This window comes from Peromyscus californicus, unplaced genomic scaffold (genome assembly GCF_007827085.1).
Source record: "Peromyscus californicus insignis strain IS unplaced genomic scaffold, ASM782708v3 Scaffold_5__1_contigs__length_169319896, whole genome shotgun sequence".
NCBI lineage: Eukaryota > Metazoa > Chordata > Mammalia > Rodentia > Cricetidae > Peromyscus > Peromyscus californicus.
The window spans coordinates 70,948,753-70,956,801 of record NW_026294573.1 but is presented as its reverse complement, the minus strand read 5'-3'; positions in this window follow the sequence as shown (position 1 = coordinate 70,956,801).

The window sequence follows — 8,049 nt, the reverse complement described above, 5'->3', positions numbered from 1 at the left end:
TAAATCATACATGTGGATTGAAAATCAATAGTATATTGGGAGTTACATCCTGACTAATACCAATAATGCATAAGTACTCTTATGTGAGAGATTTACCAATATAGCACAGATTTTAGAAATGATATTTTGAAAAAATCTGAACTCTGTAGTTATTAGTCATGTCACAAAAGGCTGGTCATATTTTTGTTCTCCTATCACACTATACATATAGACACATACTAAGAACATCGTACTTATTAGTTTCGATACTAGCACAATGTATCTATCACCATCGTCATCAATATTTGACCCCTATCATGGGACCGTGAGGACTAAATTGGAAGTTTTGGCCTATTTACTACACACACTTCTGTATAACAACACATGAAATACTTTCTCGAGTCTGCACTTTAAAATATGACAGATTTACTGAGAATAACTAAATCTATGCTCTTTTAAAATGCTATGAATCTGTTACTTTTCATGGTGTTAGATTTTAGATGAAAGGAAGGATTCTTTTTCTCTTCATAGACACAAGTTGTCTTGCTCTCATTGGACTGAGGAAACAGGAAATGTTTTGCTTTTCTTCCCTGTTAGGGTTAATCAGGTGAAAGGCATTTCATGAGGCGGGGGAAGTCTGCTTCTCTCCTCTTGTTCCAAATATGTTAAATGCAGTTTTTCCCCCATAAAGCTACAGCTTTAAGTGGATTTAGAAATATTCCTCATTTTAAATGTCTCCTTCAAGACTAGAATATAGGTGGTGACCTAGAATTTTCCTGATCTAGTTTTATTTGGTGGCCTTTGTGATACAAAAGTCACAATCAATTAAAATAAGTGACTGTATGGACTTTGGACTCCCTTAGTTTTCCTTCAGCTTTTATGAAGGCACTGCTGCTTGTTATCCATTGGGTCACATTGAAATTTACCCTAAATGTTGAGTGCCAACGCTGCATAAAAAGATCTACATTTGCAAAGTAGGATTCTGACTCCACAAATAGCTTTCAGAGTCTACTAGAAAGATGTGATATTTGAATAAAATTCTTCATTTGAGTTTCAACACCTGAGATTAGCTTCTCTGGTCTGTTATGTAATCTTTCTGAGCACAACATGGTGGCTTAAAACATTTGAAATGTGTTATCTCAAGGCTGCTAATGCAGAAAAGTCCAAACTCCAGCAGAACCAATTTCTCTGAGACTGTAAGGAAGACACTGTCCCAGACTTCTCTCCTAGCTTGTGTTCAACTTCAGTTAGTAGATGCCTCATGATATCTTGGTATATTATCCATGTACCAAGAACATGGTTACAAGGTCATTTGAATGGCACTGTCACTCCACCTGTAAAGAACAAAAGACTATGATAGGTGTTTGACCAGATAAGATTCCACTACCCATTTTTCACAGTAGTGCTTTTCTCTATAAAATAGCAGGGAAAAATACAGCCATGTAGCTGAATTTCAAAATAGAAACAAGGTACCTCTGAATATCTGATTCTGCATTGATATTAACAAAGCATATGATTGATTCGCTGCCTTAATAAATAATTTCATCAAAAAATGAATGAGTCATTAACCCACAATAGCTGAAATTTTACGTTTTTGTGCCATGACAGAAGCAATACAGGTGGTCATGAGCCACTCTATGAGAAGTAGCTAGGGTTGATGCCCCTCTGGAAAGAGCTAAATCTTCTCTACCAAACATTAGAAAATCTTCACAGAAGGTATTTGTGTTAGTGTTGGAAATTAGATTTCTCACTGTGATCTCAGCATGGAAACAATGCACGAACATGTTTATGATGAGGTCTAAAAGCAACTCAACATATTTTTTTTTTACCACTGATAGAAGTTCTGTAAGTCCAACATTCAAAGATCCAAGAAAAGGGATAACTGACCTCAAAAGAAATGAAAAGAGTAAAACCACCTGCACAATTTAAAATCTAAACAGAAAATATGACTGAAAGAATGAGAGATGGAATCAAAGCCACAAGTAAATTCTCACTTTATTAGATGATTATATGGTGGATTACCTGCATTTCATTCTTGATTTCATTAATAGTAGGTAATTTTCTTATCTTCTATATTGGAAATTTTCCCATATGCAAAATAGAATTATATTATCTGCCTCATGTAGTTATTATCAACAAACTTTAAATACCAGATAATATTCAGTTCTTAGCTTTGACAATAACACCAGGTATACAACAAAACACTACATGATTTAAAAAAATGCAAACTATAATATGATTATACACAAGAAAACAATTATTATGGCTGCTACCACCAATTTTTTAGTTTTAAAGAAGAAGAAAATTAGAATGTTAAAAATTTGAACTATTTAAAGTATATGTAATTTTAGATATTTTCTTTCTAAAAGAAAGGATTCAAAATAAATGTCTTGGGTTTACATTTTATTAAGTTCATAAGAGAAAATTACAAAGCCAGAAAAGAGGACAGAAAGAATCTTTAAAAGCAGATATTTACAAGTAGAATATAAAGAAACAATAGAAAATGTCAATAAGACTGAAAATTGGAATTCGGGGGAGAAAAGAGACTAGCAATATTAGGCATTAAAGCAAAACTCTAAGGAAAGGGTAAGCACATAGAAAGAATTACAAATAAATAGACACAATGAAGCAATTATCTACTACAACTTAAGATCTTAAGTTGAGGCTGCAGAGACCACTCAGTGAGGAAAGTGATCCCGACACAAGGGAAAGGACTCCAGCTCCAATCTCCAGAAGCATTGTAAAGCACTGCACAATAGCATGGGTGTCGATGGCACTGAACCCACCGTGAGACGGGAGCAATAGACTTACTGGAAGCTGACAGGCCAGTTAGCCTGGTGTACACAGAGGCGAGCAACAAGCAGTCCTTATTTCAAACAAAGCACAAGGCAAACACCAACACCCGAGGTAGCCCTTTTACTCTGTAGCCATGTTATATGTAGCTGTATCCACATATGTGCATGTTCCCATGAGGCTTATTGTCAGTGCAACACAGAACTTACAACATAGGCATTGAAGCTTAACACTTAAATACCATGTCTTTGAAATCCAGAACATCCTAAGTTAGAATTTTCACCAGTCTAGGCTATATTGATTTTGGCAAAATGACACTAGTCCTGTCCACTTTACAGGATGTGTGTGTGAGTCACCAGTAGGCATTATCTAGCATATAACCCGAGTAAGAGGAAATTGAACTTCAACTGTCTTACTCTGTCAGAATTGTTCAATTTTAGAAATCTAGGTATGATGGCTCATCCCTATAATTCTAGTACTTTACAAGAGACAAGTGTATTGCCTTGAGCTTGAGACCAGGCAAGCCTAGACTATGGAGTAAAATCCTTTCTTAGAGGAATAACACTAAAAGGGTGCTAACGATGACAAAAGAGAAGACAAGCCTATTCTCACTGTATTTTCATTGTTAGGACAAAAATAAATACGTAAAAAACAAAGGTTATTATCTGTCTACTCTTATGATATTAAATCTATATTAATGTAAAATATATTGACTTTCAGACACCTACGATAAAAAGCAACAGAAATTGGGACAGTATAAGAGGAGTTCCAGTTTTCTTTCTTTGTTTTCATCAAAACTGATTACCTTCCTTGGATGTCTTCTGTGTGATAACTCCTTGAGAAATTATGTATATACTACTTTTAAAATTTCTGCAAGTGAATCAAATTAAGGAATTTTAGATCAAGTGCTGACCCTGAAAAATCTCACTTTTTTTTCCTAATGATTTTCTTTGGCTCCTACCTCCTGGCCTATTTAAAATGTTTTCCCAAACTAAAGTTCTAGCATACTATCTAGTGATTATTGTAAGTTTTACATTTATTCTTCATGCTGCCTTCAAATGTCTCATCTTAAATCACACCCTGAAACTGGTCTTCAGCATTTATTCCAGTAGTGGTACACTCTATTCCTGATTTTTGCTGGACACATTAGGTGGATATTTGGAATTTGCTCAAGAGTCACTAATTTAGATCAATTTAGGAATATAGTTCCAGTACACCTGCGTGAAGTTTCTGGCATCTCAGTTTGAGAGTAATTTATGAAGATTTACTCTGTTCTGGGAGACAATGATTTTACAACACACACCATGCATGTCTTAGCCCAGATTCTCCCTGAAGACACCTCTGGCTAGGTGCAGTGCATAGATTCAGTGTGCTTCTTTACATTGATGGTAATCCCCACTTCATGATTATTTATCTCAGAGTAATGGAGATCTAGTGTGCTGATTTCTGCAGTGATGTTGAAGCAGCCAAAATACAATTGCAACACCCCCTTCTTCAGGAGGTGCAGTTTAAATTCCAACAAACTCAGAATGAGAAATTAGAATGCCTTTGGCTTCATTTATAAAACCTGACAGCTTAATTCCAAATACTCTGGACATTTAATTAATGGGAAGTGAATCAACCCTTCAACATTAAAAAGAAAATCTATAATTTGGCCTCTTCAAGTCAGCAGAGTGAAATGTCAAATTATTTTAGGCCCACAGATAGGATTTTTCATAACTTTATGATGTAAATGCTTAATAATAATGTCAAAACTTCTGCTTTATTAAACCAGCATGCAACTGATCCAATACAAATTGCCTATCACAGTGAATTGTATTGATGTCTTACACAGACAAACTAGAATATAAAAAGTGAGCCATTGCCCAGCAACAGGAAAAGACAAGTGTTTGGGAAAAGGTATGTTATGCAACTTACCACTCTGGGAATTGCTTGGCTAGAGCAATGGCTCTAAGGTATTCCTACTTAACCTTGAGTAGCTGGAGTCAAGGATCTAAATTATAACTGACAGTCCAGTTTTGTGTGGTAATTCTCCATTTGCTCTAGCTTCTCTTCTTATTCAGCCATAAACTATATATAGTATATTCATTAAAGTCACTCTAAACTGCAAATTCTGCAGATCAAATGCCTTACAATGCAGGAAAATATTAACAAATGTTATTTCCACAGTTGCTCCATTAGCATTACTTGACAAAGAATGTATATTCTCCCTCCAAATGTCAGGATGTATTACTAGCTACAAATAGTTTGATATTAGGTACCATTCTAATTCACAAACATGCTTCTGCATTCACAGAGAATTTCTGTACATTCTCAAGTTTTTGTTTCACTAAGAAATTATGTAAGCTATTTCTATGATTATATATTTATAGTTCTGGAAAATGGTAAAGGGTTAGAAATTATGGAGGTGGAAATAGTTCATCCTTAAGGTATTTTTGGAATAAATACAAATCCAATGTAAGGTAATGGTACAAATGTTTCTTCAGATGAATAATAAAAAAACCCTATGGTTTAGTTCAGTTCTGTCTTGTAAATTGTGTTACGCTTAAGATAACAGTGTAAGCATACCTTTTACTTGTAGATTTTGTGTAGATATAGATAGATGAATAGATAAGTAAATAGATGGATAGATAGATAGACAGATAGTAGCTTGATAGATGATAGATCCATAGTTGATAGATGATAGAAATTTTAAGAAATCATAAATAATGTTACAGTCAAGCAGCTTATTGAATCTATGACAACAAATGTGTAACATTCCAGAATAGTATGAAATATAGTAATTCAAGAACAGTATGAAATATAGTAGAAATGAGAGAAAGAAATAATTTATTCAAATGAAGAGATATAGCTTTGTGATTGTTTGCAATTTATTTAACATGCATTTGGTTTTTGAGAAGGAAGTGTATTTTCCTGGCCTACAGAGATTATTTTATTTTTTATTGAAATCTAAAGGATATTATACATGTTTTGGAGGTGCCATATGAATGCATGTTCTGGCAGTCTGTTGTAAAGTACAGTGAATAGATAACAATTTGTGGTACAGTTTGACAAAAAGCTAGAAATGGGGGGTTGTGAATGTTTACACCACATGTAAATGATACATGAAATTATTTCTGGAATTATTTGAGAAAATATCAGATACAGGATTAAAGTGATTTTCAATCTTATTTTGACTATGCCTCATACCGTGAAATAACTTTTTACGAATTATTTCTTATTAAAGTTACAGAGACTCCAAAAAGCACTCTCATTTGTACCAATGACACATGCTGTTTTCAACACTATTTTGTATATTAAAACTTCTCATGACTCACATTTTTAAGGACATTGAATTTAATTCCCTCTTAATATCTTCTTGTGCCATGAATCTATCAAGACAAATGCCAGTGAATACAACATAGCCAAGAATCCAAAAAAAAAAACCATGTTCCATTCCCACACCTGGACTGGCTTTCAGGTCTTATATGAGATCTTTCTCAGTAATATGGTACAAATATTAATCCTTTCTAAAATCATCTTAGAGTCTTAGGAAGCCCCAGAGATTAAGGTGAAGACAAGGATAAGGCCCAAATGACCTGTACCAGAACTGCCATGAAGGCACTCATTGCCCAATAATACTGTGGGGTCGGATTCTCTTTAGGTACACAGACCATTAACCCTGGGCCAAGCTCAGAGGGAGGATGTTCAACTTTAGAGGCAGAGACTAAACCCTTGGTGTCCATTGCTTCTTACTGCCACTTCCTTCACTTCACGGCTCCTCATGTCTTGTCGCATCACTTGGTGTGCTGTTTTGTCAATACCAGTAATCCACAGAACCTCTGACTACCCACAGTTATAGATATTAATGTTAATGTGTATATCATAGTATACATTAAAATTCCAGAAAAATGTACCTATCCATGATTTATTTTTTTTAATGTATACCTGTACATTATTCCCTTTGAACATTATCTATGATCAAATACTCCATTTTATAAACTTTTATCCAGTCTTGGTAAAAATTACATGAATGAAAGTGATTGAGATATATTAGAAAATATATTATTTAGATGTTAATAATGTTTAGACCTGAGTTAAATTCACAAATGTTCCCATTTACTGTGCTAGAGAGTCATACTTTTTTCATTGACGAAATGGGCTCCAGTACTGTAGGCTTTTTGTAAGGAGTAAGCTATCTATGTATCTATATAGCTACCTTCTATCGATCTACGTAACCATCTCCAACTATCTGTCTATCTCTATTGATCCATTTATCATGTCATCTCTCTATATGTGTTTTTTATTTATCTGTTTATCTCTATCGTATTTTTATCTTATGTGTACGTATTACCTGTCATTTATCTGTTATTTCTTTGTCTTTAGTCTATCTATCTATCATCTATCTATCTATCTGTCTATCTATGTATCTATCTGTATAATTCTTTCATTTGCATCAGTGCCTAGGAAGCATTATAGCCACAAGTAATCAATGCTGTTATGATCATAAAAGAATTATAATATTAGAGGAAGAAAACAACTTTATGTAAAATCTTAAGTAAATCTTACTATAGGATAGATTTTACTTTATGGTAATTTATCAGTATTTGTTTGTGAGTTTGACAAATATAGCAAACCATGCATAACTTTAACAGTGAGGAAAATTAGGGAAACAATTTTGTGCTTTATTGGGAAGTGTGCCAAGAATACTAAGGAATGCTGAGAATGGAAGAAATGGACAAGACCATTAGTTGGTTATCTAGTACCAAAGGGTAAGCCCTGAAAACATATACATACAAGCAACACTAAACAGAATTAGTATGTTGTATTTATATATTTAATACATACATATACATACACACATCATCATATAGAAAACATCATTTTGAGAAAGAGCAAGGGGATTGAAGGTAGGAAATGAAAGGGGAATATGATGTAACTGTATTTTAACTAAAATAATAATTCAATTTTAAAAATAAAAATTAATTCATTAAGAAAGAAAAGTATACCTAGAAAAAAATTGCATAATTTAATAAACATATGTAAATAATTTATAGGAACAAATTTTATATTTAATAACATTTTTATAAGAGATAACTTCTCTTAAAGTTTCTGTCCTCAAAATTTGATTTTCCAAATCCTTTGAACTATTCAGATGATAAGATAGAATAAATACTGAGATTCTTTTGCTACTGATTTAATTTTTAAATACTCTTAAATGATTTGTGTTTTTTCTTTAAATTTTTGAGGCTTCACTAATTGAACAGATATGGATCACATAAATTTCCAGTTACACTG